Source organism: Petaurus breviceps, unplaced genomic scaffold (assembly GCF_028583685.1).
Source record: "Petaurus breviceps papuanus isolate PSGF00001 unplaced genomic scaffold, PetGlider_PUasm1.0 90977, whole genome shotgun sequence".
Classification (NCBI taxonomy): Eukaryota; Metazoa; Chordata; class Mammalia; order Diprotodontia; family Petauridae; genus Petaurus; species Petaurus breviceps.
Window position 1 is genome coordinate 9,572,315 of NW_027187391.1, and position 19,633 is coordinate 9,591,947.

At 36.9% G+C, this 19,633-nt stretch overlaps 1 protein-coding gene and 1 pseudogene across 1 annotated transcript in view; one reads left to right on the top strand and one right to left on the bottom strand.

Annotated features, from left to right (window-relative positions):
- The window catches only part of PDE7B (phosphodiesterase 7B), a 475,247-nt gene that overhangs the window by 398,237 nt on the left and 57,377 nt on the right, over positions 1-19,633 (bottom strand). The window lies entirely within an intron of this gene.
- Positions 11,467-12,672, top strand: LOC138153136 (large ribosomal subunit protein uL10m-like; annotated as a pseudogene).

A 19,633-nucleotide genomic window follows, 5' to 3' on the forward strand; every position in this document is an offset into this window, starting at 1 on the left:
AATTTGTATTATTATTATTATTATTGCTATTGTTGAGGAAGCTGGTGGTACAGTGGACAGAGTGGGGGGCCTGGAGTCAGAAAAAAGACTTGAATTTAAATCTGGCCTCAGATACGTATTAACTGTGTGACTCTGGGCAAGTCACAGAACTTTCACCTCAGTTTACTTAACTCTAAAGTGAGAATAATAATTGTGCTTATTTAAAAGGATTATTATGAAGATCAAATGAGATAATATTTATGAAAAGCAATTAGCGCAGTGTCGGCACATATTAAATACTATATAAATGCTTATTTCCTTCTTTCCTCCTCCTTCTCTCTCTTCTTGTTCTTGTTCTTACTAGAGAACCACAGATTGTCATAGGTGGATGGGTCCTGGGAGTCCATCTACCTACTGTTCAACCTGAACAGGAATTCCCTCGGGAACATCACTCACCAATGATCATCCAGGTTACAATGGAAGACCTACAGTTATAAGAACCCACTACCATCTGAGGAATTGTGTTCTACTTTTACATAGATTTTTCATTATATTAAGTCAATATCTGCTCCTGTACACCTAGTTCTGGTCTTTGAGGTCACATATGTCTAAACCTCCTTACATATTAAAGTCCTGAAGAAAATTATTATAGTCCTTCAAGGTCCAGATATAAATTTTTTATGCTGAAATAACAATGCCTCACATTTTTTGTAATACTTTATAGCTGGTGTATAAGGCATTTTCTTCAACAACTTTGTGAAATATACATATGGACACACACATATATATGCAGATACACATACATACATACACACATAAACATAGACACATATAGATACTTTAAGGCTTGCAAAGTGCTTTAAAAATATTATCTCATCATAACAAACCTTGGACATAGATGTCCCTAAAGTCTGGACACATAGCATTTTTTTTTAAACCTTGATTATGTCATTTATTTCTAAATTGCCAAGCACTGGAAATTTCTTTTTTGTTGTTGTTGTTTATTTTAGTTTTCAATATTCATTTCCACAAGGTTTTGAGTTACAAATTTTCTACCCATCTTTCCCCTACCCACCACCTCAAAATAGAGATCCTACTGAATAACCCCTTCCCCCAATCTGTTCTCACTTATATGCTTCCCCTTCCCCCCTCTGACTTTCTAGGGGGGCAAGATGGATTTCTATACCCCAGTGCCTGTATATCTTATTTCCAAGTTGCATGTAAAAATAGTAATAATAATAATATTTTTTAACATTTGATTTTAAAACATTGATTTCCAGATTCTTTCCCTTCTTCCCTCAATCACTGACACCTACAGGGAAGATAAGCAATTCAATATAGGTTGTACATGTGTAGTTATGGAAAACATTTCCATAGTAGGCATATTGTGAAAGACTATATTACCCTCCATCCTATCCCACCCCCACTTATTCTGTTTTCGACTTTGACCCTGTCCCTTTTCAAAAGTGTGCTTCCAACTACCCTCCCCTCCCAATCTGCCCTCCCTTCTATCATCCCCCCTCTTATCCCCTTCCCCCCTACTTTCCTATAGGGTAAGATAACCAATTTAGTGTGTATGTTGTACCCTCATTAAACCAAATTGAAGGAGAGTAAGGTTGACCCATTCCCTTTTGGCTTCCTGTTCTTCCCCTCCATTGTAACAGTTTTCTCTTGCCTATTTTATATGAGATAATATACCCTGTTCTCTCTCTCCCTATCTTCTCTCATTATATTCCTCTCTCATCTCTTAATTTTATTTTTTCAGATATTATCCCTTCCTACTCAACCGATCCTGTGCTCTCTGTCTATGCATACATGTACATATATACACATACTCATATATGTATTTATATGCATATATACTCTCCTGTAGAAACATATATGTATGTATACTTTTTATATACAGATATATTCCCTTCAACTATCCTCATACTGAGAAAAGTCTCATGAGTTATAATTATCATTTTTCCATGTAGGAATATAAATAGTTCAACTTTAGTAAATTCCTTATGATTTCTTTTCTCTGTTTACCTTCTCATGATTCTCTTGCTCTTGTATTTGAATGTCAAATTTTCTTTTCAACTCTGTTTTTTTTCATCAACTATGCTTGGAAGTCCTCTATTTCATTGAATGACCATATTTTCCCCTGAAGCATTATACTAAGTTTTGCTGGGTAGGTGATTCTTGGTTTTAGTCCTAGCTCCTTTGACCTCCAGAATATCATATTCCAAGCCCTTTGATCCTTTAATGTAGAAGCTGCTAGATCTTGTGTTATCCTTATTTTGTTTCTACAATAATAAAATTGTTCCTTCCTGGCTGCTTGTAATATTTTCTCCTTGACCTGGGAACGCTGGAATATAGCTGTGATTTTTTGTTTTTTTGCTTTTTGGAGGGCAATTGGGATTAAGTGACTTGCCCAAGGTCACATGGCTAGTTTTTTTGTTAAGTGTATGAGGCCGGATTTGAACTCAAGTCCTCCTGACTCCAGGGCTGGTAATCTACTCGCTGTGCAACCTAGCCACCCAGGCTATAATATTTCTAGGAGTTTTCTTTTTCAAGAGGTGATTGGTGAATTCTTTCAATTTCTATTTTGCCCTCTGGTTCTAAAATATCAGGGCAATTTTCCTTGTGAATTTCTTGAAGGATGATTTCTAGGTTCTTTTTTGATCATGGATTTCAGGTAGTACAATAATTTTTAAATTATCTCTCCTGGATCCATTTTCCAGGTCAATGGTTTTTCCAAGGAGATAGTGCACATTGCCTTCTATTTTTTCATTTGTTTGGATCTGTTTTATAGTATCTTAATTTCTCATAAAGTCATTAGCTTCCATTTACTCCAGTCTAATTCTGAAGGAATTATTCTCTTCAGTGAGCTTTTGAAATTCCTTTTCCATCTGGTGAATTCAGCTTTTTAAGGCATTTTTCTCCTCACTGGCTTTTTTGGCCTCTTTTGCCGTTTGAGTTAGTCTATTTTTTTAAGATGTTATTTTCTTCAGTCAGGTTGTTGACTCACTTTTCATGATTTTCTTGCATCATTCTCATTTCTCTTCCCAATTTTTCCTTGACTTCTCTTACTTGATTTTCAAAATCTTTCTTGAGCTCTTCTATGGCCTGTAACTAGTTCATTTCTTGGAAGCTTTTGATGCAGGAGTTCTGTCTTTGTTGTATTCCTCCCATTTCATGCTTTGATCCTTTTTGTCCCCAAAAAAGGAATCTAAGGTTTGATTATTCTCTTTGCTTTGCTTCCTCTGTTTGCTCATGTTGCCAGTCAATTACTTGACTTTTGAGCTTTTTGCTACAGTAGAACTCTTCTTCCAGAGAGGAGAGCTTTGTTCCAAATCACTGGAGTTTTTGCAGTTGCCAGAGCTATTAGGAAGGTGCCCTCTCTGCAGCCCCCACAAGCTCTGGCCCACTGGCCATATATCTCAGGACCTCCACTCAAGACAGCAATCCAGATCCAAGCAGGTTAAAGTAAGAGTGATTACCCTCTGAATGGTTTCTTGTTCCCCCTAAAATTTGCAGGCCAGGAGCCCTGGAGGTAGCCTTGCGGGACAGCAGCTGCAGCTGCCATGACTCTGCCACCTCTCACCTGGGAGTCAGGGGCTGGACCATGGCCTTCTTTTCCAACAGAGTTCCTGACTGACCTTTTACTTGCTCTTTGGCATTTATGGGTTGAGGAGTCTGGAAACTGCCACAGCTGTTGGTGATTCATTCTCCTGAAATCTGTTCTGACAACTGCTGGTCAGGGCTGCCCTGAGGCCAAAAACATGCCGCTCATGGTGGGGGTGGGGGGAAGAAGGGCTGCTGAGCTGCCTTCAGTGGGAGATTTGTTTCTCTCTGTCACTTTGTGGGTTATGTAGTTCTAAAATTTGTTTAGAGTCATATTTTATAGGTATTTGAAGTGGTTGTTGGGGAGCTCACAGAATTTCCTGCTTTTATATAACCTGCATATTTTCAATATATGAAGTGAATGAAATTTTCACCATGTTATTTAATTAGCATAAATTTTAACCATGATAATTTCATATGGAATAAAAGCTTTCACTAGCTATTGGGGACTATTTTCCATATTAATATTAATTTAATTTAATCAATTAATGAGATTTCCCATGTGTATTTTATGTCTTCCTATGAAATCTCATTTATGCTAATTAAATAAAATGTTGTTGAAAATTTCATTCATTTCATTTATTGAAAATATGCATAGTTAATGAGATTTCTTAAGTGTCTGGATTTTAGGGACACCCTGTATTATCCCTATTTTACAGATGAGAAAACTGAAGCAGACAGGGATTAAGCAATTTGCCCATGGTCACACAGCTGGAAAATGTTTGAAGCCAGATTTGAATTTAGGTAACATTAATACAACACCTAACTACTTACTGTGTGCTAGGCACTGTGCTAAGTACTTTACAATTATTATCTCATTTGATCCTTACCACAACCCTGGGAGGTAAGTGATATTATTCTCCTTGTTACTCTCACCAAAATTGGCTCAAAGAGGAAATAATGTACATACTCAATTGGGTACAGAAATCTATCTTGCCCAATAGAAAAGTTGGAAGGGAAAGGAGAAGAGAAGGGTTGTGTGTAATAGAAGGAGAGCATATTGGGGGAGGTAGTCAGAAACAAAACATTTTTAAGGGTGGAAAAGAAGAGAGAGAATAGAATTAATGGGCATGTAGAAATAGGATGGAGGGGGATACATTTAGCAGTCATAAGTATAAAAAATTTTTGAAGGAGATTAGTGTGAGGATAATGAGGCAAACAGGTTAAATTACTTGTCCAGGATCATAAATGTAATAAATGTTTGAGGTTGCATTTGAATTCAGGTCTTCCTGACTCCAGGTGCAACACTGTATTTACTGTGCCACCTAGCTGACAACTAGTGAGTTAGACCCATTTTACAGAAGAGGAAATAGTCTCAGAGTGGTTGATTTGTTCATAGTCACACAGCTGGGTTGGATTTTGATAGTACTGAATTTAAACTCTAGTCTTCTGTCTGTAAGTTATATTTCCACTAAACCATGCTGTCTATTTTATACATCATACATGCATGCAATGTATGGTAATGGAATTTAAAGATCTCCTTGTATTAGCTTGGTTTTTAGGTTAAGTGTTAAAACCCAGAGCTTGTGAATCCCACTTGTGGGATGGATTTGTTGACATGAAGAGAGAGAGGGCTGAACTGGGAGGATCTGGTGAGGTGAATAGAGAGGCCAAAGCAGAGAGAGGCCAGAAGAACTCTTGGGAGCAGCATCATGGAGGCAGAGAAAAAGAGAGAGAGAAAGAATTTCTGAGGGCCAGAGTTGTTGAGAGAGAGAGAGAACTGCCAGCTTAAGCCACCTGGACTACTGATGGCTAGTTGGAGCTGCCCAGGACTTTTGAGAACTGCCACCCAGAGCTGCCAAGAACTGAGGAGGCATGACTGTTGTGCTGGTATTTTTTCTATCTGTTTTGATGTTATTTTGCCAGATTCTTCTGCTGGTAAAGGACAGTGCTGTTGTTGCAGAGGTCCTGGAACCTTGCTGTTGGTTCAGAAGCCTTGAAGGAGGATTTTCTTGTATGTTTACAGAAATCCTGGAGGACGGTCTTGCTGATGTTTTTAGGGGTCCTGAGACTGTTCTGCAGGCAGAGAGTGAATTGATGAGGATGCTGGCAATGTATATTGTGGCTTTGTTAAACTTTGTCTTCCCAGGAACAGAGATTGCTGATAACTTGCCTTGAGTCAAGATGAAGCAAAGACCTCTCCTTGAGCATTGAATGCCATGATGATCTTGTAACCTTGTTGTGGCTTAGGGGTAGATGGCTTTTGTGCTCTCTACTTCCCCTTTGAGAATGTGCTTGGTGATAAGTGATGAAAATTGTAATTCAGTTGTGATCCAGGGGTGGAGTACTTTGATTTTTGTGCTTTGTAACTGACCAAATGAATGTACTTTGTTTATGATTGGAAACTAATCTCCACTTGAGAAGAGAGACTTTGAGATTGACTAAATGAAGGTACTAGCCAGGGGTGGAGTGCTTTGACTTTGTATTTTGTTTTTGAATTGAGAACTTACTAAATGACTGAGTTACCCTGTATTTTGATTTTCTCTTTTCTGTGAATATTTTGCTTTAATTTGTTACTGAATATATGGAGAGTTACTATGCTCATAATTCTGAACCTGGAAGTTGCTTTTACTTGGCATTAAAATGCTATACTTATATATGTATTTTTCTAGAGCTAGAGTATTAGCATTTTAAATTGGCTAGCTAAGACTGATTTAATTGGGGGTAAGAAACTCTTGTGAAAAGAACAGATGGGCAAAAAGTTCTTTGGGGTGCTATGTCCACATATTGCATGCAACACTGCATAAATCTGGCCAAACCCTGAGTTTCTTTACATAAGTGAGAACATAGAGTAAAGTAAGATGTAGTCTTCTACAGGGATAGACTCCTGTGTATAAGCAGCTGGTTGATACAGATAGAGTTTATTACTCAGAATCTGGAAGATAAATTCAAATTTTGCTTTAGAGGCTGACCAACTTTGTGACCTTGGCCAAGTGATTTAACCTCTACCTGCCTCAATTTCCTCATTTGTAAAGTGGCAATAATAATAGCACCTTCCTCCGAGGGTTGCTGTGAGACTACAATGAGATAGTATTTGTAAAACAGTTTTTAACCTTAAAATGCTACATAAATTCTAGCTTTTATTAGTTATAAATTTAGATAAAGCTGACTTCTTTTCACGAATATCAGAACCTTGGCATATAGATAATCCATTGTTGGAACTAATAGTGAAAAGACTAGCATAGACCATCTGTTTTGAGTCATTGGATGCTAAAATAATGACCAACAGCATCATAGGTGGTGACTAGTTCATTAAGTTGCTATGTAGCATCATCAGCATGCTCTCTTCTACTTCTCTCTCTTTCCTTCTGGATTCTACTCTAAAATGGACAATATTGAGAGGTCATGCTGCATCAGTTTTATCCATTCCACTCCCACCCTTAGTGATATGAGTCAGACTTTTATTACTTTGATATCTAATGCAAAAATCTCAGATGGGAGTGTGGAATCAGAAGGGCTTAAATTTTACTATAAAGATGAAGATAATTCTGTAGTTTCTACCTAAATAATAATTATGTTAACCATTGTTACTAAGTAATAATTTTGTCATACTACAAGCTTTCCACAATGTGAATGGGACAAGCAGCAAATAAAAGCACTAAGTCATTTTTTTTGGTTGAGATTTTTGGGGTAGGGTAGCAGTGAAGACCAGAGAACACAAGGTTATTTGGAGGGAAAGACTACAAGACCATAACTCTATGTTGGGGTGAGAAAGATTGTAAACACTGATCTCCATGGGCAGACACTCCAAGACATTATGAGTTAATAGCCAGTTAGACTTCCAATGGGAAAGGGCTTACCTTAGCTATAGCCTCTGAAGAGTACCTTGAATTCCCTATTTTAGTTAATTATTCTTTAAAACTAGATTTTAAGCTCAGTTGTTACTATGTTGCTGATGGGGTGTAAGAACAATCAGCACCCTTTAAATCTCGATGCCCTAGGCCAAAATCCTTATTACTCCACCCTAGTGAGAACTCTCCTTCTAATTTAAGCAATTTATACAGTAGTAACTTCTCACTTTAGGAACAACCGCATAGTTCATATGCTCTTTTCTTTAGAGTTTATATAGCTGTTCTAACACAAAATTGCAAATAGACTATTATAACAGCATGACTGTTTTCCACATTTTTTATGGGTACCTTTTCTTTTTTTTTTTACTTTTTGGAGGGCAGTTGGGGTTTAGTGACTTGCCATGTTAAGTGTTTGTGTTTAGTGTTAAGTGTCTGAGACCGGATTTGTACTCAGGTAGTTCTTACTCCAGGGCCAGTGCTCTATTCACTGCACCACCTAGCTGCCCCAAAGGGTACCTTTTCACTTTATGGAATAAATGATTTATTGTCAAAATTGGCCATAAAGTTAATATTAGTAAAAGGAATCTTAATTTTATATGAACTGACATTATAAAATTAAAGCTATACTCTAATGGGGAAATATCTCTCAAGAAACTGAGTTGACAATGTTTCACATTTAAGTAGCTGAGATAAAAAGCAATTTAAGTGGTAGGTAAGTAGTGAAGTACAAACAAGGTTATGTATATAGGGAATGATAGAAATGGAATTATGTAGATTATGATGAACCTTTCAAGATCATACTTGCATTGGGATCAAGGACTGAAAAAGACAAAAAGCTTACAAACTATTTAGATGTCTGTGAGGCAACAAGCATTTATTAAACACTTACTATATTCCTGGCACTGTGTTAAATACTAAGACTATCAATAAAAGCAATAACAGGACATTCCCTGACCTCAAGTACTTTACATTCTAATGGGAGAAGACAATCCCTAAAAGGGAAGCTGAAAAGCCTGGAGAGAGGGCTAGAGAGGAAGGTACCCAGTACAGGGGTATAATGAAATTCATATTGTTGCCTGCTGGAGGATATTTTCCTCTTCATGCTTATACATTATAAATATTTTCTTCAATAAGAAAACTGGAAGGACTTGGTAAGGAACAGATGACATTACAAAAAAATGAAAATGACCATATCTTAACAGACTACTGGTTATCAGCGTAGTGGCCCTATCAGAAGTAGACAAATACTGTAGTCATATCATCAGCCAGCAAACATTTTATCTCCTTATCAAACAGAAAGATATAGCAACCAAAGTCAATACCAGTTCAGAGTACAAACTTATCTGCAAGTCATTATGGAAGAAAGAATAGAAAATCGTTAGCATTATCCACTCACAAAAATAACAAGACTCAGTTAAGGGGCAAATATATCTCTTAGCAAATTTGGATATTCTAATGAGCAGTGTGCAGATGAAAGTAGAAGGAGAACAAAATAAATAAGGAATGGAATAGATCTTCCAGACTTTCCATAGTGATCTAAAATGGTGGGAATACCACATTTGAACTCCATCACCTCAAATACAAGACTCAAGAGCAGCAAAAAAAGGTAAACAGTGAAGAAAAATCATAAGATACTTAAGGTCTTTACATTCCTACTGGGGAGATGAAGCTTGTAACTCATAAAAACTTTCTCATTGTTAGGGCAGTTAGGAGCATATAAAGACAGAGTGCACAGGTGAGAGTTGAATATGAAGGGATGATATCTAAAAAAAATAAAATTAAGGGTGAGAAAGGAATGCACTGAGAGAAAGGGAAAGAGAGGAGTAGAATGGAGGTAAATTATCTCACATGAAAGAGACAAGAAAAAGCTTTTACAGTGGAGGAAAAGATGGGAGATTGGGGGGGGGATGAGTAAACCTTACTCTCATCAGAATTGACTTGAAGAGGAAATAACATACACACCCAATTGGGTATAGAAATCTATCTTGCCCTACAGGAAGGTAGAAAGGGAAGGGAGAAGAGAAAGGGGGGAGTTTGACAGAAAGGAGAATAGATTAGGGGAGGGGATAGTCAGAAACAAAACACTTTTGAGGATAGATAGGTTTAAAGAAGAGAGAGAATAGAAGAGAGATAATGGGTGGAGGAATTGGATGGAAGGAATTACATTTAGCAATCATAAGTATGAAAAAAATTTGAAGCAAACTTCTCTGACCTAAAGACCTTGTTTGTCAAATACATAGAAAACTGAATCAAATTTATAAAAATAGGTACCTTTCCCCAATTGATAAATCAAGAGATATGAACAATTTTCAGATGAAGTAATCAAAGCTATATATAGTCATATTCTGAGAATGTGCTCTAAATCACTATTGATTAGAGGAATGCAAATTGATACAATTCTGAGGTATTACTTCATACTTTTTAGTTTGGCCAATAGGACAGAAAAGGAGAATGACAGGTGTTGGAGAGGATGTGGGAAAAATGAAACTTTAATGCACTGTTAGTGGAGTTGTGAACTGATTCAACCATTCTTTAGAGCAATTTGGAACTATGCCGAAAGGACCATAAAATCATACATACCCTTTGACTTAGCAGTGACTCTACTGGGTCTGTATCCAAAAAGAGATAAAAAACAAAAGGGAAAAGGGTCTATATGTATGGAAACATATATAGCAGTTCTTTTTTGATGGCATAGAGGTGGAAATTGGGACTATGCTTATCAAAAGGGAAAGGCTGAACAAATTATACTATATGATTGTGATGTAATGCTATTGTGCTATAAAAAATGATGAGCAGAGTGCTCTCAAAATAACCTGGAAATATTTACATGAGCTTATGCAAAGGAAATGCACTTAGTACAAAGTAACAACAATATTGTAAAGTGATTAGCTATTAGTGACTTAGCTATTCTCAGAAATATAATGATCCAAAAAGTTATGATGAAAGGTGCTGTTCATCTCTAGATAAAGAACTGATGGTGTCTGAATAAAGAGAGAAGTATAGTTTTTTTTATTTTGTTTTTCTTGAGGTTTTTTTGGGGGGGGGTCTATGTTTTCTTTCATAACATGACTAATATGGAAAAATGTTTTGCATGACTACACATGTATAACCTATATTGAATCGCTTGCCTTCTGAATGAGGGGGGTGGGGAGAAAGGAATGGAGAGAAGTTGGAGCTCAAAGTTTTAAAAACTAATGTTAATTATTTTTACATGTAATTGGGGAAAATAAAATACTAAATAAATCTTAAGAACAGTTTATAATTTAATTTATTAATTAAATGGTTTTCTTACTTTCAATTTTATTAATCCCTCCTTTGATTTTCAGGATTTCCAATTTGGTATTTAATTAGGAATTTTAAATTTATTATTTTTCTAGTTCAAAAATTTTTTTTATTCTCAATTCATTGATCTGCTTTTTAAATATTTTATTGATATAAGCAATTAGAGATACAAAATTTTCCCTAAGTACTGCTTTGGCTGCATCCCACACACACACACACACACACACACACACACACACACACACACATATATATATAGTGATTATACAAGGTTCCATGACAGATTCAATTTTGCTCAAAGAAGAGTTGAGTATTATAACCAATCAGAAGGATAAAAATGAAGATTTATGCTTACTGAATGGATCTGGGTGCTAACCAGTTTTATAGAGGATGTCTTGCACATAATACAAATAGAAGAGGGATTCCTTTTTGATACTAAAGTTCTATAAATATTTCTATTCTCAGATGACATTATTCTAATTACATTGACCCTTGAAATACTGCTAAGTCTCTTTAATAAAATTATAGATTCTTTAGAGTGGCTTAAACATTCATAAGAAAAACCAAATTGTATGAAAAATAAAACATTAGTCAAATAACAACATACCGTATGGATTTAGTCCATATAGGTACATTTGAAAGGAGCTCCAGATTGATAGTGAGCTTGATCAAAAATTGAATGGTAGTAGGTGACAGACTGGGCCGGATTGAATTTAGGAAGTTGTGTAACACTTCATTGATTCTAAGCTGTTTGCCATCTTTTTGATATCAACATTTTTCTAGCAATGCTATCTGACTGTACATCATGCACAAAATGATCTCAGCAGAATGGAAACTCAAAGTGACCCAAAGGGAAAGACTCAGAATGGGAGCAAGTAGGTTCTGACCCTGGAGCTCCATCATCCTCTGTTTCTTCTATCTCTAACCAGGCCCTGTATGGACCTCTGATGAATATGGCAGTGATCGAGGTTGAAAACCTGAGCTACTGGCTCTGGCCCTGAGTTGGCCAACTGCCCATCATCCAGACTGTTTGTCATGACTCCAATACCATGTCACATGACAATTCAAGTTATATACTTTGAGCAACAGAAGCTGATTGCATCGATCCAATATATCCATCCTTTCCCCAAATCTGCCATTCTTCCATATTGTCTGCCCTCCCTTTCCAAGTCAACCTTGGAGGAGCTGGGCTTGATTCAATTGCTCCAGAAGAATGTGACAGAAGTTTTCAGTAAAAAAAAAAAACCTGAATAATTTCTGTCTGTTAGAATATGACCTTGAGTGCTAAGGAAAAACTCCTTGTTAGGCACAAGTATTGCAACAACATCTCTGTGAAAGTCTTGCCAATTAAATCCTGAGGCCATTTCTGGCAGAATCCAAGTTCCAAAGCTTGTTGCCTCTCTTTGTTGAGCATAACATGCTGCTGGTGAGGTCAGAATCCAAGGACAAGGATGTCCTTCCAGTCTTGAAGACCAGGCCTGTCCTTGCATTGATGGCTTGCATTGATGACACCATCCTCAGCTATCAGGGTTTTATACAAAACTACCTTGCAAATCTTTGATACAGGGGGATCAAGTGGGGAGGCCTAACTCTTTTGCCATCTCAGACCCATTCCTTCCTATAGCACCAGCCCCTTTAGATGACTGCCTTGTTGGATCAGTATGTTAGACAGCAGCCCAAAGATGACAGCACAGTACCCAGGAGCACTGGAGAGCTGGGTCTCCTGACCCTGTAACAGACTTAGCTGGGAGGGTCTCAGCATCCATAAATGTACTCTATTGTTGTTGTTTTTTTTTTGCCTTTTTTGGAGGGCAATTGGGGTTAAGTAATTTGCCCAAGGTTACACGGCTAGTATTTTTGTGTGGGTGTTAAGTGTCTCAGGCCGGAACCGAACTCGGGTCCTCCTGACTCCAGGGCCAGTGCTTTACTCATTGCGCCACCTAGCCGCTCCCATAAATGTACTTTGACTTACAAACAAACAAACAAACCAATATCTCCTTGTATATATATATATATATATATATATATATATATATATATATATATATATATATACACACACACACATATACATCTTATACATATATGCAGTCATCTTGTATATATATATATAAGTCATATATATATATATATATATATATATGACTTCATTTCATGGTATGAACAAAAGCCTAAAAATTAATATGGGAAATCCTTCTATTCTTTCTTTTATCATCACATGCCCAAATTTATATCACCAACAATGACTCGCACTCAATAAGTGACAAAAAATGACTTCCTCAAGACTGCCCATAAAAAGAATAGCAAAAGAAATAGAAAATATACATAGTCTAAGGACCACATTATACATGAAATATTTAAAGAAAAAAAGAGGAAGATTTCTAGAATGTTGAATATCTAGAGGATTTATGGAAGGATATGAGCAAGATGAAATGTGTTTGGGTATTGGGGGAAGGGAGTTAGAAGGAGAGTTTGCAATCTACAATGGTGGAGAATTTATGATGCAATTGCAAATCCACTTAAATATTGAAGTAGAAGACTATTCTTCACAGTGTAGAAATAATTATGAGGAGCCGAGGACAAGAATGAAATTTCTTTCTTTCTTTTCTTCTTCTCAGGAAGTTTGTTCCATTAATCTTCAGAGAGGTTAATTAACTTGCTCGAGGTACACAGCAAGGTCAGTGGATATGTTGGGAAGCAAACCCAGGACAAAATAGAATGAATTAGTAATGTTTTTTCCCAGTAGTTCCTCAACCTGTGAATTATCAGGCTTTTAGAGTACTGTGAAATGTTGCACTGAATCTATTTAAAAAACAAAACAAAAGAAAACACCACCCCCAACAACTCCTGTGCAGAAATTGCCCGGGAATTAAAAACATCAGTGCTTAATATTCTTATTTCCATTATGATCCTGTTTGTGAAGAATATCTTGCTTTATTTTTCATATTATGGCTATTGCTGACTCAGGACGCAAGGAAGAACAAATTGTGTAATTTGAGTTGAGAGGAATCTTTTCTGCAGTTGTTCTTAAATAAAAACACATATAATGAGCCAAAACCTGCCTGGAGATCTGTGTGCACAGCTCCCATTGACGTCACTTGGAAGTATGTGTGGGCAGAAATTGGCCCACTTACTCAAGCATAATCTTTTGAAAACTGAACATTTAAAAATCCTTTAATCTCAAGCTGCAGTAGGTAGAAAGCAGCTATCATACATAACTTTTCTTGTTTACTTGGAAATAAACTTGTTTAGAACTCTGTGAGGAATATTCTTATACAAATCTTCTCCATTTAAAGACTAGTTACCTCTTTTTAAAAACAGATTCGAATACAAGAGGCCTTAAGTAGTTCATGTAGTCCAATTCTCTTATTTTAAAGATGAAGAAACTGAGTCTCCAATATATTGAGTGACTTGGCCAGGATCACACAGTAAATTAGTGGGAGAGCTGACACTAATGTCCATATTCCTAACCAGGGCATTGTCCACAAAAGGACAAACAACTTCATTCTGTCTCCACATAGATTCTCATTCTTACAGTGATTGCCTGAGGGAGTCTATTCCCCAGAAGTGTCTAAGGGCTACAGATATAAGGGACTGACAGTGACTCACTAAAATAGAAATAATTTGGGCCAGAGGGTGGGGGTGGAAAGCAGTTGAAACCCACTAGAAACACATTCATCCCAAGGAATTAGAATGCCAGACAAATTAAGGAATGTCTTGAGAGCCTTTCTCAACTGTGAGAACTCAACAGTTCCAAATATACTTCAAACATAACCCATATGGGCAATCTCTAAGAGTAAGAAAGCACCACCCTTTCTTCCCCAGGTTCATTTTGGCAAGCATGTGTTGGTCTGTATTCTATAACCATTCATTCATTACAAATAATTCCAAATTCAGCTCACAATGAGCAACTAACTAGACAGAGATCAGTCACTTCTTGAATATAATATAATAATTTATATGTTTACAAGTATATATCTGTACTTATGTCTATGCATACTTACACAATACATATATGTGTATATTGTATATGCATGTATTTATGTATGTGTGCATGCATATGTGTATATGGAGAAACAGAGAGGCAGTATGGACAGAGTTTTTTTTGAGTCAGTAAGACATGGATTAGAGTCTAACCTTTGATAAATGCTGACAAATATGACCTTGGGCAAATCACCTATCTATTAGTATTCTAAGAAATTCTTTAAGATACAAAGTTGCAGGAAAGGTGTTGACTTGCATTGTTAGAGGGGTTTTCTTATCTAGAAGTTGCATATACCACATATGCATATATATGTATATATATTTATTGTGTACATAATATGTTCATATGATATATATCACACATAAATATAGGTATTCAACTATATCTGTATTATAGGCATATTATAGGTATACCTATATCTATCTATATAGGTATATACTTATATTAGAGGCACAGTATATGTACATATATGTATCATACACATATATGTGATATAGGTATATATTTACATCCAAATCTATGATAGATGTGTGTGAAACTAATTATGCATTTAGAATTAAAGTGACTTTAGAAGTCATGTGGTCCAATCAGATGAAACTGAAACCCAGAAAGGATAAAAGACTTTCCTTATGTCATATAGATAATAACAAAGCTAGACCAAGAACCAAGGTCCTCTGGGACCAAATGTAGTACTCCATTACACCACACTGTTTTCCTATATAGGCAGGTTAAAGGTTAAAGACCCTGTATACCCTACATATCTTATATACCAGAGGGTTTTATTTAACCTGTTTTGTGTCATGGACTCCTTTGACAGCCTGGTGAAGCCTGTGGATCTTATCTCAAAATAATTTTTAATACAAAAAATAAAATACATAGAATTATAAAGGAAGTCTGATATACTGAAATACAGTTAACAAAATATATATTTTTAAAAGGTCCACAGATCCTAGGTTAAGAACCCCTGCTCTGTATGATAGACTGCTACTTATTTCATCAGCCATCAAGTTTGCCTACAGAACAGAATTGACTTTTAAGATTCTCACCTGAATGGAAACGGTCTTCTTTCCTACCAGCCTTGGAAAATATCTGCTCACCAGAGAGCTTTTCTCTACCGTTTATAAGGCTTTGCTCTTCCTACATTCTCCTTGTCTTGTTTTGCCTCTTCCTAAAAAGAATTACTACCCACTGGTAGAATGTGTCATTCCCCAATTCCCCCCACCTTTATTTTTCCTCCTTGAGGACACAGTGTGGTGGTTGGTCTCTTTCATTTTTTTCAGTAAATGTTTGTGGTGGTCCAAGTTACAGAAGTGTTGTAACTGGATACCCAAGTTTTTGTTTTCTCCCTCTAACCACAAGTACAGCATGGCCTGTAGGAGCTACAGTTTTGTGGGGAAAGGCATGGGCAAGTCATTCTGCACAGGAAAGGTGGTATTCAAAAACCTCACTGATTTCAGTCTTATAAGCTTATCGTTTTTAGTGTCACCAGAGTAAAACATTACAGAGAAGAACAATAATAATGGTTATTTCTCATTTATAAAATGCTGAAAGGCTAACAAAGCAGCTTTCCTCACAACAGCTCTGAGAAGTATGAGTATTATTACCCATATTTGGCTAAAATATGAGAGTGAACCTCAGAGAAGTTGCATGACCATCATAGAATTTCTTAAGCGTCAGAACTGTGATTTGAACCTGGGTCTATAGACTCTTAAACCAGTGCTTCCTCCTGATGCTAATGAGATGAGCAATAATGAAGGCTAATTTGGATATAATAGCATTTCTTAAGAAATTTCTGGGAATAAAGCTTAATTTATTTTGTCACCACTTTTTTCATAATTGAAAAGTGATCCTTGATTTTCCATTTTAGTCTCAGAAGATGTCTTTTTCCTTAAAGAGAAAACAGAGCAGCAGCCTGACGATAGGGTCTTGGTGGGATCAAGAAGGCTAAACATTTAAATAAAGGTTTTCTTCTTCCAAAATATGTATGGTTTTGAGTCCCTGATTCATTCTGGAAATTTACTAGATGATGCTTCTTGGCAGATATCACTGAATGCATGACTAACAAGGGGCAAGAGGGCGATTATATTTATTTTGTATATTAAATTGGCTCTCCTTCCTATAAGTGTACTTTTGTATTTACATAAAATAATGATTTTAACCAGCAACAACAATATTTTGTATTTCAGTGGAGTCTTTTCATGGAAAGAAATAAAGAAACCTTAGATTTCAGTAAGTTCAACCAATATTTAATGAATTATTACCTACTACATGACACATTATGCTAAGTGATAAAGGAGATACAAGATAAGGTCCTGTTCAAAAGCAGTTTGCAGTCCACTAAGAAAAATAAGATATGCAACACCTCCCCTAAAAAAAATCACCTAACATTCACACTATGAATAGAATATGAATAATTAAGAGAGGCAGAAACAAAGTCGCTAAATTCCTAGAAGGATCAGCTTACTTTCAACTTGGGAGAATCAGGAAAGGTTTCATGGAAGAGGGGAAATTTTATTTGTATACTCCTCCAAACTTAAAAAAAACTCATTTACTTGTTTCGCCACAATCTTGGTGGAAGGCACATATAAATATTCATACCCCTTTTTTCAGATAAGAAAATTTAGTCTTCAAGAGTCAGTCAACAAACATAAATTATTTGTTATATCCTGGGCACTGTGCTAATAGTTGTCATTCATCCATCATTTTTTTGAAAAGGACTAATAATATCATGATGTTAGGTCAGGGTACAGTGTGTTTGACTGTAGCTGATCAGTCCAATACAAGTTTGGAAGATTCTAACACAGGTCAGGCACAAGTAGTCCATTTGGGATGGAGATGTCATTGAATTTGCTCTGCTCATGACTCCTTTGTGTTATTGCAATTCTGCTTTGAAGAGCACAGAGCTTTCTTTGATTCAGGCATCCCATGCTGGGCAGTCCTGTGCTAACCTCTCCCATGTCTTACAATTTATCCTAAAGTTCTTCAGAGAGACCTTGAGAGTGTCCTTGTATTGCTTCTTCTGACCACCACGTGAGCACTTGCCTTGTGTGAGTTCTACATAAAATAGTCTTTGGCATTTGGGCTATGTAGACAACCCATTGAAGCTGTGTTGTCTATACTAGAGTAAGAATGCTTGGCAGTTCAGCTTGACAGAGGAACTCAGTGTTCAGTACTTTTCCTTGCTGGGTGATCTTCAGAATCTTCCTAAGACAGATCAAGTGGAAGTAGTTCAGTTTTGTAGCATGGTGCTGAAAGACTGTCCAGATTTTATAGGAATACAACAGTAAAGTCAGCACAATGGCTCTGTAGACCTTTAGTTTAGTATGCAACTTAAAACCTCTTCTCTACCACACTTTCTTTCAGAGTCTCACATATGCTAAGTGGGCTCTGTCAATGCACGTGTCAACCTCATCATCTATGTGGAGACCCCTGGAAAGTATACTGCCAAGGTAAGTGAACTTATCCACAGCATTCAGAATTTCTCCATTTGCTACAACTGATGGTTCTACATATGGATGGTGTGGTGCTGACTGGTATAGAACCTCTATTTTCTTAATGTTAACCGTCAGGTCAGAATTAGCACAAGTGAAGGAGAATCTATCCATATCTCTTGCATCTCAGTCTCAGAGGCTGTATTAAATGCATAATCATCGGCAAACAAAAAAGTAATGCATCAACTCTCCCTCCACTTTGGTCTTGGTTTGTATTGGCTTTTCAAGTTAATAGCTTAACATAAGTACAGTAGCTGACCCTGAGGTCATTTTTGTCCTTGTTGAAGGATCTGATAACATCACAGAAAATAACATGCTAAAAAGCCCTGGAGCAAGCACCCAACCGTGATTCACTCCATTGGTGACTGGGAAAAGCACGAGAACCTCATCCTTTATTCAGAACTTGTGCAAGTATGCCATTGAGAAACTGGAGTATGACACTGACGAACTCCGGGCAACCAAGTTTGACCATGATCTCACACAAGCCCTCACAATTGACACTATCAAAGGCCTTGGTTATGTTGACAAATGTTGCCTACAACATGTGTTCTGCTCCTGGCATTTCTCTTGGAGCCGTCAGGCAGCAAACACCATGTTGAATATTATTCAGCCCTTTATGAAGCCACCCTGGCTCTCAGACAGATAACCTCCTTCTAGGTGAAGGATCAGCCAATTGAGGAGGACTCCAGGAAGAATCTTGCCAGCAATGACTAAGAGAGAGATCTTCTTGTGATTGTCACAGGACAATCTGTTTCCTTTTACTTTATAAAGCTGCACAATGGAGGCATCTTTATCCCCTGGGGAATAATTTCTTGTCATATAATCCAGAAGATTTTTTAGTAAGCTTCTGTATGAGCAGTGGATCTTCTGCCTTGTGGATTTCTGCTGGGATGGAATCAGTACCAGGCACTTTGACACTCGAGAGGAGCCTGATGGCATTCAATACCTCTTCTTCAGTTGGAAGTTTGGCTAGAGACAGATTGATTGCAACCTGAGGCATAGGGTCAATGACTTCAGCATTGGTTGATGATAGTCTGTTGAGAACACTATGGAAGTGTTCAGACCATCTCTTCAGGATCCTGTCCTTTTCACTGATCAGCATGGCTCCATCAGCATTGAGTAGTTGAAATGAACCATAGGTCTTTGGCCCATAAATAGTCTTTAGTGCATCATAGAAGCACTTCGGATTGCTACTACCAGCATACAACTGAATTTTATCTGCCTTCTTACTGAGCCAAGAATCCTGTATCTCTCTAAGCTTTGCTCACACTTTCCTTTTGATGGAATTAAATGCTGAGTAGTCGGAAAACAAAGGAAGCCTCCCCCCTCATACAATCCATCCTATGAAAGAGAATACCTTCTAATGGGAAAGAAAATATGTAAATATCTCCAAATGTACAAGATTATATACATACATATATGTATATACATATATGGAGAGAGAGAGAAAGAGAGAGAGAGAGAGAGAGAGAGAGAGAGAGAGAGAGAGAGAGAGA